The sequence below is a fragment of the Sciurus carolinensis genome, chromosome 3, assembly GCF_902686445.1.
Source record: "Sciurus carolinensis chromosome 3, mSciCar1.2, whole genome shotgun sequence".
NCBI lineage: Eukaryota > Metazoa > Chordata > Mammalia > Rodentia > Sciuridae > Sciurus > Sciurus carolinensis.
In genome coordinates, this window is record NC_062215.1 from 9,280,212 (window position 1) to 9,292,713 (window position 12,502).

A 12,502-nucleotide genomic window follows, 5' to 3' on the forward strand; every position below is an offset into this window, starting at 1 on the left:
CTGGCCTCTCCTACTAACAGATCCCAGAGAGGAGAAATCAGAGGCCGTGGTCTGAGCTGGATAAGAGAGTGTTTCAGAGCCTATGAAGACGTATATTTTTTGAATTCTTTCTTAACAACATCCCTTGAGAACTAAGGAACAGGTTATGTTCGCATATGCACAAGGGTGCATGACTTTTATTTGGGGATAAACAGCAGATTGTGGGAGAGGCGACCTAGCAACTATGTTTCGAATGGGTGCCTTCCAAATTTCAGGGGTTGTCAAGGTGCCATCTAAGTGGTGGGGATTTCAGGGGGGATTATCCAGAGGGCTCCTTTCTCTTGAATGGGATCACAGCCCCTACACAGCCTTTGGCCAACTTGCCCTTCCAATTCTTTAGGAGGGGAGGACCCAGGCTCCCCACTGTGGAGCAGCCCCCACCTGACCACTGCTCCTGCACTCTTTGCATCCAGTACCATGAGAAATAAATGTCTGTTGTTTGCATATCACCCAGCCTGCGGGGCTCTGTCGTAGCAGCACAAAGCAGAGATCAGCATTGATCAAACGCCCTTATGGGATTCCCATATCTGTCATCAAACTTGCAAAAACCTCTGCCATGTCATTACCAGAGTCCTCACTGCTATTCTACCGGAAGGAAACCACCGACATTCTCATTCTCCTTTTTAAGTATCACAACTTACACATCGCCCTGGACTGGCCTCTCTCTTCCCTTGCACCCTTTTCTTGCATCAATTCCACAACCAGTAACTATTGTTTTCTACCTTCTGATACACCTGACAGACCTTGGCTTATCTGCCAGTTCTCCACTCGCGGAGACTGACCTGCATTGTTTCCTAAATATCCACCAGAGATCGCAACTCTCTCTTTCCATTTGATTTGCAACTCTGTTTTGTCTCTTTTGGTGAAACCCCAGCATTTTGTATTGGACCTGGTATTAAGAAAGGGAAAAGGAAACAGCTGTAGCTATTGCCAATATATTTTTTAAATTGTAAATGGAGACAAAAAAAATTATATACTTTGAATTTTTTTATTCCTTTACCTTATAATTACACACACACACACACACAAACACACACACACACACACAATCTCTGCACACTTATTGTGTAGAATACAGCTAAGGACAAGAGTAGAGGAGTTTGGAGACCACTAGTTCCAGATATTACCAATAGGTCCTACCAGGTTAGACTGCAGATGGAGTAGAAAACACCCCTTCCATATTACACACTTCACACAAACTACCAAACAGCCCCGAATTGAGTGGAGACAGGAAGCTCTGGCTCCAGCGACCTGTTCACACTTTGCATAGAGGCTTATTGGTGCCATGGAATCTACTCTCCCTTTTGCTGTTTCCTAGGTATGAAACCCTGGACAAACCACTTCAACTCTCTGAAATTTATAATTTTATAAAATGAATGTTTTATAAAATATAGAATAAAAATATAAGCAATTTTCAAGGTTTGTCAGGGTTCAAAACGAATGTTTACTTATTTATTATGATAGTCATACCCAGTTGTTGGTTCCATGTTGACAAAGTGGTGCATGATGGGATTTGATGTACTTCATTTCAGTCTGTTTTCCCCATTCCCTTCTTTCCTCTCTCCCACTAATTTCCTTCCTCTAATCTCCCCATCTTCCTTTTTCTCATTTATTTATTTACTCATTTTTGATTTGTGCTTTCAACATGAACATAAAGGTGGAATTCCCTGTGGTATATTTATGTATATAGATAATGAGATTTTGTTAAATTCACTCCACATTGCCTCCTCTTTCCTTCCCTCTTTCCTCCCTCTGGATCTTCTTCTACTCCACTTATCTTCCCTATATCTTTATGATATCTGAGCTCCCATATGAAAGAAAACATACTACCTTGATTTTCTGAGCCTGGCTTACTTCACTTAGCATGATGTTCCCTATTTCCATTCATTTACCTGCAAATGCCATAATTCTTTCTTTCTTATGGCTGAGTAAAACTCCATTGTGTGTGTGTGTGTGTGTGTGTGTGTGTGTATATAAACCTTTTCTTATTCCTTTCATCCAGATGATAGACATCTGGACTGGTTCCATAATTTGTCTATTGTGAATTGCTCTGCTATAAACACTGATGTGGCTGTATCACTATAGAATGCTGATTTGAGATCTTTTGGATACATTCTTAGGTATGGGATAGCTGGATCATATGGTGGTCCTTTCCTAGTTTTTCAAGGACTCTCCATATTGTGTTTCAGAGTGGTCGTAGTACTTCGCATTCCATCAGTGTTTGGTGGAATCCTCGTCAGTATTTATTATCATATGTATTCTTGATAATTGCCATTCTCAGTGAAATCTTAGTGCAGTTTTAATTTGCATTTCCCTGATTGCTAGAGATGTGGAACACTGTTTTCCATATATTTATTGGCCTTTGTGTTTCTTCTTTTGAGAACTTTCTAGATGATAGTTATAAAGTACCAAACACAGTGCTTTCAACCTGCTAGACACCCGAGACATGTTAGTTGTACTTTTTCAGACAACGATCTCTTTAAGCTTTAAAATAATTTGTGCTGCTCCTCCTGGCAAAAAGAGGAATTATAATTATGGGGCATTTTTCATGTTTCTAAAGATCATGTACAAGTGTCCAAGAGACTTCTTACATGTATAGCCCAGCAGTTGGCAGGACAGTTATTATTAGTTCCATGTTTAAAAATGAAGAACTGGAGACCCAGTGAGTTGTATGCCTTTTACAAGGTCATAGAGTAAGTTAGTAACTGAACTTGGAAGCAGGCCTAGACTTTGCTATTTCTCATCTGTTTTTTTTTTAATCCCTACTACCCAATAATAAGAATTTAATTCATTCCAAAGAAATTGGGTTGTGTGTGTGAATCATTCAACACAACAGGGCATTTTGAAAGAGTCAGTAAGAAGCATGTTTTAAGATCTAGGCATTATTCTACAGGGTTACTCCTGATTTGGTCTGGCGTTTCTGTCTCAGGCTGAGCTTGGTCCCACATTTATATATTCATGAAGACTTGCAGAAGCAACTACGTGTGAGGCACCATGAAAAGATGCCCAGATGAATCTTCCCTGCCGGCAAAGGCCCTGCCCTTATATGCTACTGAGAAATCTGCTCAAGTGTCCGGTAACCAACGGAGGGAAAAAATCACCTTTCCCGGTTTCCCGTGTGGGCGATCACGTGACACTATCTCCCCAAGACGGAGCATCAGCCAGAGCTGCTGAAGTAACAGCAATGGGCCTTTAAGCAATTATCTAACCCTTCCGCAGCAGAAGATCACCAAATGGAGAGAATCTTTAAAAAGAGAGAGAAGAAGAAGGAAAAAAAGAAAGAAAGAAAGAAAAAAAACTTGGATGGAAATGAAATCCAGAAAATATTTCTGGGTGGTAGCATGCTGGAGTCCAGATGGAAATTTAGCATTAATTTGGCTAACACTCTTTCAGTCACAGCACATTTTCAACTATTTATTTTTATACTGAGTCTCTCCTAGTAAGGTGGGTATCGAATGGAAATTTTTTTTCCTAAGGTGGCATTTCAAATAATAACAATAATAATAAAATCCTGGATCAGGAATGATTTTTCCATTAGATGCATAAGGAAGCAAAACAGGGACCTTGAATGGGCCTATATTTTTTTGCTAATTTAATCAGTGCAAGTAAATGACATCTTTCCATTTCTTTATTAAGAGTTTGTTTTTCTATCCTTTTAAATGATTGGCTCCAACTCTGAGATGCTTGTTTCTTTAGTGTTGATCCTCGAATCCGAATGCAGCTCCTCTAATTTATACCACGGGGAAAGGAGAGCTAGAGTCTGAGAGGTGCATTTTATCCACGCCATGGTTACATATATAGAAAATTGATTTTCCAACCATACCCAATGATAAAGTCCATCTTTGATATATTCCTGTCTCGCTGCTTTCTAGGTCTGAAGGCATCTGATCTCAGGTCAACTCCCCTTGGAGTGTAATTCAGAACACAGTCCCTTCCCTCAGAGGTCTCCTGCCACAGGGCATGGGTATGTTTTCTTTGGCTAAGACAGACCTTATGAAAGAAATTATTCTGCCGCCTAACTGACAGAGTTGGGCATGGGGTACAGAGAAATGGAGACTCTCCCAGTGGCCCTTTGCCTGGAATTTGTCCTAAAAGCATGAAACTGAGCAGAATTTGTAGCAGACAGATGTGGGTAATATATGCACCACCTCTCCATTCTGGTGTCTGTTTGCATGAGAATGAAAGGCTGTAGGATTTTAAAGGTGGTCCTAGGTCCTACTGAAACTGTGAACTCTAAGGAAGACCCTTTCTCAGATTCGCCTGGGAAGTCTATTATGGATAGATCTGCTTGACCAAACCAGAAGGAGACTCTTCTTGTGTACTGACTGCTGGAGCAGGTTTCCAAGGAAAATAAGTTAAAGATTTTTAGTTGTCCATGGAAAATATCTATGGTATAAATAAAGAGTGCAGTCAGATATGGTACCATACCATGCTCCAAAACTTTACCTGAAAACAGGGCCGACGGCCAGGCATGTATTCAAGAACCTTGTGTTACCAACAAACTCTAAAATGAGAGGAAATAACTGGGCCAACATCTTCACCTAGAATTACTGAAGTGTCCAGGAATTTGTGTCTTTGGTTCTGTTTACGTTCGGATGAGATTCCAGGAGCAATAATGGTTCAGTGTAAAGAGTGCTTTTTTGGGATCTGGGAGTCCCAGTTCAGCTCTGCCGTTTCAATCTTAATCCAACTGTTAAACTTACATATAAAATGAGAGAGACAACTTCCACGGTGTCCAGTTTGCCTAAGACATGGTAGCAGGTAGGACCCTGGAATTCTTCAACACTAGGAGTTAAAGACTGTCGCGCTCCCTGCCCGCAGAGAAACGAGACGCAAGCCTGGTTCTTTTGAGCTCTTTATTTTGCGCGCTTACTTCCTCCTAGTTCTTTCTTTGTTCTTTCTTTGTTCTCCTCTTTGAGGAACTTACACTCCAATATATACATTACTGTAACCAATCAGCATTTGAGCACGAGGGGAGAGCATGAACAGATACAGGCAGTAAATGCAGACATGCAGTGATCATGCACTGTCCACGAGGGAACTCAACCAATCCCTGGAACTTCCTCAAAATAAAGTCAGTTGTTTGTGCAAAAGTTAACTGCTCTGGTTCACTGCCAGGCGCCATCTTAGCCACACCTAGGGCCAGGGGTCCCGGGCACCCCGACAAAAGACGAGGTAAGAGTCTAAAATAGCAATATGTGCTCATGTTGTCTGGAGTCTGGTTGTTTGAACAAAATAGGTATTCTTGATCATCTTTTAAAACATGTACTATTTTTCCTCTGTGGAATTTAAAATAGGATATAAAAACTGGGGGTTGGGTTTCTTACTAAATCTTTGACTATACTTCATCTAAGCCAAGAACTGACCTTCCCACCTGCCCATCCAAGCTTAGATCACCTGCAGCCCTCAGGTCAAATCCAGTCAGTCATCACCTGCCACTTTTTTTTGGAAAACCACTATTTATTTATTTTTTTTAACTGTGTGGTCTCCTTTATATATATTTTTCTCTAAATTTTTAAATAGTCAAAAAAAGTCAAAAGAAGAATGATATCAGATAACACAAGAAATTCAGATTTCAGTGTCTGTAAATGAAGTTGTGTTGGAATACATTCACGCTCATTTGCTTTATTATTATTTAATGACTGTTTACACACACTAAGGTCAGAACCAAGTAGCAGCAGCATCAGACACTGTGTGTCCAGCAAAAATGAAAAAAAATAATTGCCATTCCTGGTCTGGAGGAAGGTTGTGTATGGTCAGGTGAAAGGAGAAAAGAGGAAAAAATTATAAAAGGTGAAAATAATAAAGATAACTAAATTATAACCCCACTAATGTTAGCAGTATTTGTTTATGAATAAAAGTATTACCATATAAAAATAGTGCATCTATTATTACACCCAGGCCAAAAAAAATTATTTGTGAGTTTACATTAAGGTAAATATGATAAGCTCTGTTTCATGGAAGATGGTGAGATCCAGCAATGTTCAATGATTTTTCAAGTCACATAGCTAGTTTGCCACCTGTCAATCACACAATGAGCTAGCCACTTGGCCAGGACTGAAATCCACATCCTTAAGGGGCATCCCAGTAGACCTGACTTAAACTACATGCAACTCAAAGAGACTGGGTTGAAGGGGCAGGCTCATTTTGACCATGTGACTCAAACCTTTACGAAAAGACTGGATTGTTACTCTTCCTATGGAATAGTTGCTTCCCTTAAGATCTTGAGTCAATCATAGTGTCTCACAGGTTGGGTCTATTTCAAGTGGCACACACGTGTGAATGCAGGCATGCTTACACGAATACATGTAAAACATTTCTGCGACTCTAGAAGATGTCCTGTTATCAACAACAACAAAAAATGGACAGGCCAACCATTGAGCTCGGTCAACACTCTGCTTTCAATGCCTAAAGATTCAGTGATGGGGCCATATTGTTATAGTCTCTGTAGCATGAAGCAAAAAGTACCGTAAAGTTCAGATATCTAGATACACACCTTTGAACAAATGACCAGAAGCGAAATTAGATGTAGAAAAACAAACTAAATAAACTAAAGGCCAGCAAACTCCACTAATGCTAAAAACTGTACTCCTTGATCCCTGCGTCTTGTGAAAAAGGAGCCAACAAATGCAGCCACGGTCTTTCCCACCTCAGCAATCACCATCAAACCCAAATCCAGAGCACCTGATACGATTTAGTGGCACAGGAAGAGACAGACATGTGGGAAAGCCAACCCTGGGAGTCAATTGGATTATTGAGTGGAGACTTCTGTGATAAAGGCGGACTTAGTTTTACAGCTCCGCTGGGCGGGGGTTGCGGAGGAAAACGATCGAAGAAAAATCACCCTGGGTCGCTTTGCTTAAGCTATTTTGCAGATTTATTGAAGCGTGCACGTGGGAGAAAATGACTTCCAGAAGCCAGCATTGTAGCTAAACCACGCTGTGGTGACCAGTTCTCATGCACAAACATGGCCTCATGCTCCAAGGTGATGTGAGGCAACTGTCGAGGGCAGGGAACCCTTAATAATGCTAATTGCAGGAGCCCGGCTGGCAGGATGCTCCTGGCTCCTCCACCCTGATTAGGAAGCTGTGGAATATAACACATCTTGCTAGGTACATTGGCATTGGGGTCAAGCAGGTTCTCCTGAGTACAGGGAAGAAAATAGACACCATGGAAACTACACCAGGGGACCCTAGGAGCCAGTGCAGATTGGCCATTTTGACTGGTCACATTTAACATGATCAGGCCAGACTTACCGGGAGACCTGGTTATGTTTGCTCAGGGCTTTCTCTGCTGTGGTTACTGTCTGCTACAGAACATGGAGCCTCACTTGCTAATAACATTTTATTCAATGCTAAAGCACAGATCCAATTCTGCAGTTTCACAAGTTCTTGGCCTCCTAAGACAGGACCCCCCCCCAAAAAAAGTGAACAAACAGGTCTAAGACTTGTCCACAAATGTGGTTTAATCTGCTTTAACAGTTTGGTCAAATCCACAGGTAGCTTAGCAAGACTAGGTAGGTAGAAATACCCACAATTTCATTCATAATAAAACAAAATAAATGATGGATGTAATCAATCCAGGGAGAAAAACACACTGATTGCCAGAAGGTAGGACTGGAGAAAGATTTCTGGAGGCCCTTTGGCTGCCTTTGTGTGATGTTGGTAATGATAGTTTTCTGCACTGGAATTTCTAACCATTTCATCCAATACTCTTTTGTGAGTCAGATATGACCCACATGCAAGTTTATGTTTTTGTTATTTTTCCTTCCCTATTAATTCACAGTGTCCTTGAAGTAAGAGACTGTGATGCATTTTTGTGTCATCCACAGCAAAATGTCACCCACAGACAAGTGACTCTAGAAATATGTCATAATTGTTTTTTAAAAACCAGTGATTGACAGACAAAGTATCTCACATTTCCTTGGCATCATCTGTTGTTGACAATTTATTGTACACCTGCTCCTACTAGATACATCCCATGTTCCAGGAAGGATCCTTGTCCCTACCAAGATGCAAAGAAAAAAGATGCAGAATGAAATCCATGACTTCATATGATTTCGGAGAGGTGTACTGTGAGATAAACATTTAATCCAATCACAATATAGTACATATTATTAGAGAGGCCCAAAGAAAAGGCTATGGTAGCTTCAAAGAAAAGACTTCATTATTTTATTGGTTAATTTACTCTTTATTTAGTAGGTACATCTTTTTTTTTTTGGGGGGGGGGTCAGGCACTGAGAAAACTACAATGAATAAAAGTATTAACTATCATCTATGTAGGGAACTCTATAAGCTCTAAGCTATTCTCCATGAAAGTATAAATTTGATTCATTAGCTCTGCATAAATTGATAAAGTATCAATTACTATCATTCCTATTAGATGAGAAAATCAAAGAACAGAGATGTTAAGTGACTTGTACAGTATCACCCAGTGAAAGAATTAGTAGAGCTTAAATTTTTCCCCAGGCACTTTGGTTCAAGGGTTGTCCTATTAAATCAAATGCTCACATTGATTTAACCCTGACCTTCTTGGACTTTTTGATCTGGAAAAGGAGATGCAAATATTTCCCATAAAGGGCCAGTAGTAAATATTTCTGGTGTTGCTGGCAGACTGGTCTCTGTTGTAACTACTCAGCTCCTCTGTTTAGTAGGACAACCTCCACTGACCACCTGTAAGATAATGGGCATGGCTATTTCCAACAGAACTATTTCTGGAAGCAGTCAGCTGGTGAAATGTGGCCTGTAGGCTGTAGCTTTCTGACCACTAATCTGGAAGAAAAGACTTAAATGGGTGAGTAAACTGCAGAGAATTGTACTTGTGATAGGCGTGGGAGAGAGTAAAGACACCTGCTTTAGCAAGTTATGATGAAGGATGAAACCAGATGTGGACAACATAAAGTGCCTGCACTACAAAACATGAAACCTACTTGCATGCAGATAAAAATATCATTATATAATTCTCCTCAATGAAACATCAGGCAGTTGGCATTTCACCTCTGTGTGTTTTCAAATTTAAAAATTTGAAAATAGGACAACTAAACAATTCACAGTATGCCAACAACAAAACATGTTCCAAAGATTTTAAAAACTACAAGATTTCAAAGAAGGGAACAGACCAGGAAAGGTTCTTCCATGAGCATCCTTCAAGTCCCTGCCTGCTGTGCACAGTGACTTTAGAGAAACACTAGTGTAATGCTTTCCTGCATTGTAGCCTGATTCCAATTGGGATCAATGATGGCAAGTGGCAGTAAAGAGGCCAGTGTAGTGAATGGATTAAGAAAATGTGGCATATATATACAATGGAATATTACTCAGATTTAAAGAAGAATGAAATTCTGGCATTTGCTGGTAAATGGATGGAATTAGAGACTATCATGCTAAGCAAAATAAGCCAAACCCAAAAAGTCAAAGGCCGAATGTTTTCTCTGATATGTGGATGCTAATTCGCAATGCGGGAGGACAGCTAGGGAAGAATAAAGTTACTTTATATTAGGTAGAGGGGAGTGAAGGGGGGGAAGGGATATGGGGTAGGAAGGATAGTGGAGTGAAACAGACATTATTACCTCATGAACATGTGTGACTGCATGACTCATGTGATCCTACAAAATGCACAGAGAAATGAGAAATTATACTCCATTTATGTATGAACTATCAAAATGTATAAATGCATTCTACTGTCATGTACAACTAATTAGAACAAATAAAAAAATAAAAGAGGCCAATGTAGTAAGAGTTTTCAGTCTATATTTAGGTTCTCATTGGATCCCAGCTCATCTCAGACGTACCTTGAAAGTGACCAAGCTTTGTCAGGCCACAGGATACATAACTGAGCATTTGGAAATTTGACCATTAGCCACACGAGCAGTTTTGACTATTAGAAAACCAGACAATATAAGACAAGTCACACTGGTGCTATTCAAACTGTGTCACCTATAATTATAATATAATAGTATGATAGCATAAATATACCCTCTGTAATTACAGGGGATAAATCACGAGGAAAGACTTAATACTCCATAATGACAGCAAGTTCTGTGGCATCCTCTGATTCCTCATAAAACATTTATTTCACCTGGGACAGAAAATATAATAGCCAAGTGGAATAATGTTTGCAAATAAATGTGTTTAGATCCTTAGAGGAATGACTTTCCTTCTTGGTAGCTTTTTTGCATAGAATAATCTAAAGGACTGTAACATACAGATATATTGAGATAAACTTAGAGAATTCTACACAATTAGACGCCAGTGCTGCAAAATGGCAAAAGAGTCAGAAGTTGTAGGAATTTTATTTTTAATGTGTGCTTGGAGAATGGCACACATTGCAAAACAGAAACTTGAGACTAATTCTTGTGAAGTATGTGTTTTGAAGCCCGTGTAATAAATACATAAAGAAAATTGCCACGAGTTGTGAAAATCATTTTCTTCATTTCAACCAGGAGATTTGTTCTTTAAAATGATAATGTGGTGTTAAAAGTTTGATTGCCCAATGGCCGTGCTCTGGGGCAGCTCCTGTGCCGCCTCTGTGGTTTCAGCTGATATGAATTTGATATTTTACAAATGCAGAATATGAAATATATTCCTAACATGTGTTTCGTACACTCCTAATGCACGAAATGAAAAACAGTATAGGCTCAGGACATTTCTTGGCTGCGTGCTTAATGCACTATGTCTGGAACATGCTAAATGTTATTATAGATATAATTGAAACATTTCACACAGTTTCGTGCAGTGAATTTTGCATATTAAACCCACGCTCCCTCCTTCTGTTAGAGAAGACTTCATGTGGCCAGTACACAAATGTTTCCCTTAGAATCAGAACATGGATGTGGTGTTTTTTTCTTAGGAACCAATGTTAGGTAAACTTTGGAGGTGTTTCACACTTGATTTTGCCAACCGCCCCCTAGAAATTCAGGAACAAAGGTTTTCCTACAAATTCATTATTGAGAAAATGTAAACAAGAGCTGTGCTTTTCCCATTTAAAATCGACATCTCCTATTGCACTGAAGTCAATCCCTACCTCCCCCTCTTATTTTCTTGGTGAATATGCTTTTTTTTTTCATCCTATTCTGACAGCTGTATTTTATCAGTGATGAGCTGTGAATATTTAGTTATTCAAATATAAGTCTTGCTTTAATTGTGCATGCTGAGTGTGATCGTTTATGACAATTTTCCTGGTTTGGTTTAAATAAATTGGAGGTGTCTCAGTTCCTGTGAAGAATTCAGAAGCAAATGGCCTTGAGAGTAGATTCCTTTCTTCCTTTTCAACTCAAAGTTGCATTGGGTGCCTGATTAGGTTACTGGTTGCTGCAGAAAGACTTAGAATATATGAAACTGTTCAATAAGAAAGTTAAATTTTTATTCCATTACTCCATATTTATTATTATTATTATACCCTTAACCACTGAGCCACACCCCCAGCCCTTTTTCCATATTTTATTTAGAGACAGGGTCTCCCTGAGTTGCTAAGTGCTTCATTAAGTTGCTGAGGCTGGCTTTGAACTCGTGATCTTCCTGCCTCAGTCTCCCGAGCTGCTGGGATTACAGGTGTGCACCACCGTGCCTGGCTCCATATTAATTTTTTTTTTATTTGTTCTTACAACTGAACGTTACTGTGATTTAAAGATTATCTGGAAACTACTCAATATACATTTTATTCATTGTTCTTAGAAGAGTAGCACTGTTTATTTATTGAAAACCAACTGTTACTACCAAAGGGTGGCATGGGTCGGCCTGTGTTCATTCCATCCATAGAATCCTCTCTATGGCAGTGATTCTCAAAGTGGGGTTCCTACGGCTGCACCAACACAATTACTGGTGAACTTGTTAGAAATGCAAATTCATAGGATCCATCAGAGACTTACCCAAACAGAAACCAGAGAGGGAACCTAGGATGCTGAGACTTAGGAGGACTTCCAGTGATTCTGAAGCTCGATCAGATTTGAGGACCATTGCTCTTGGATGCATACATTCATCATCTACTGAGACAACATTCTTCAACAACTTGCTAGGATCCTGTGTCAGTCACAGGGTCTGTGACAGGCTGAGGAGAAACATGCACCCTGAAATCAAATTGCTCCACTAGAGATCAATAGCATGCATCTCTTAGGCAGGAGCTGACCAATCTCATGATCCTGAAGAAGACATCTCCACCTTCCTTCCCTCTTTGTGCTCCATATTTCCTCTACCAAAATGCAGTCACGTGCACGCTCACGCACATGCACACAATCCCCAATGAAACCCTAAAGATAGACCCCAGCCTTGTTTTCATTTAAATAAAGATATTACCTAAGGCAATCTGTATCTCAAGAAGTAGAAATTTCACTTTCCAGCCAATGCCTGAATATTATCTGAGCCATTCAAATATGTCAGAGAGATTGGGAAAAAGTAAGGACAGTGAATTATTTTGTCAGCATGTTTAAGACCTAAAGGAAGAAACAACTCATTTTCTCAAATTTAAAATT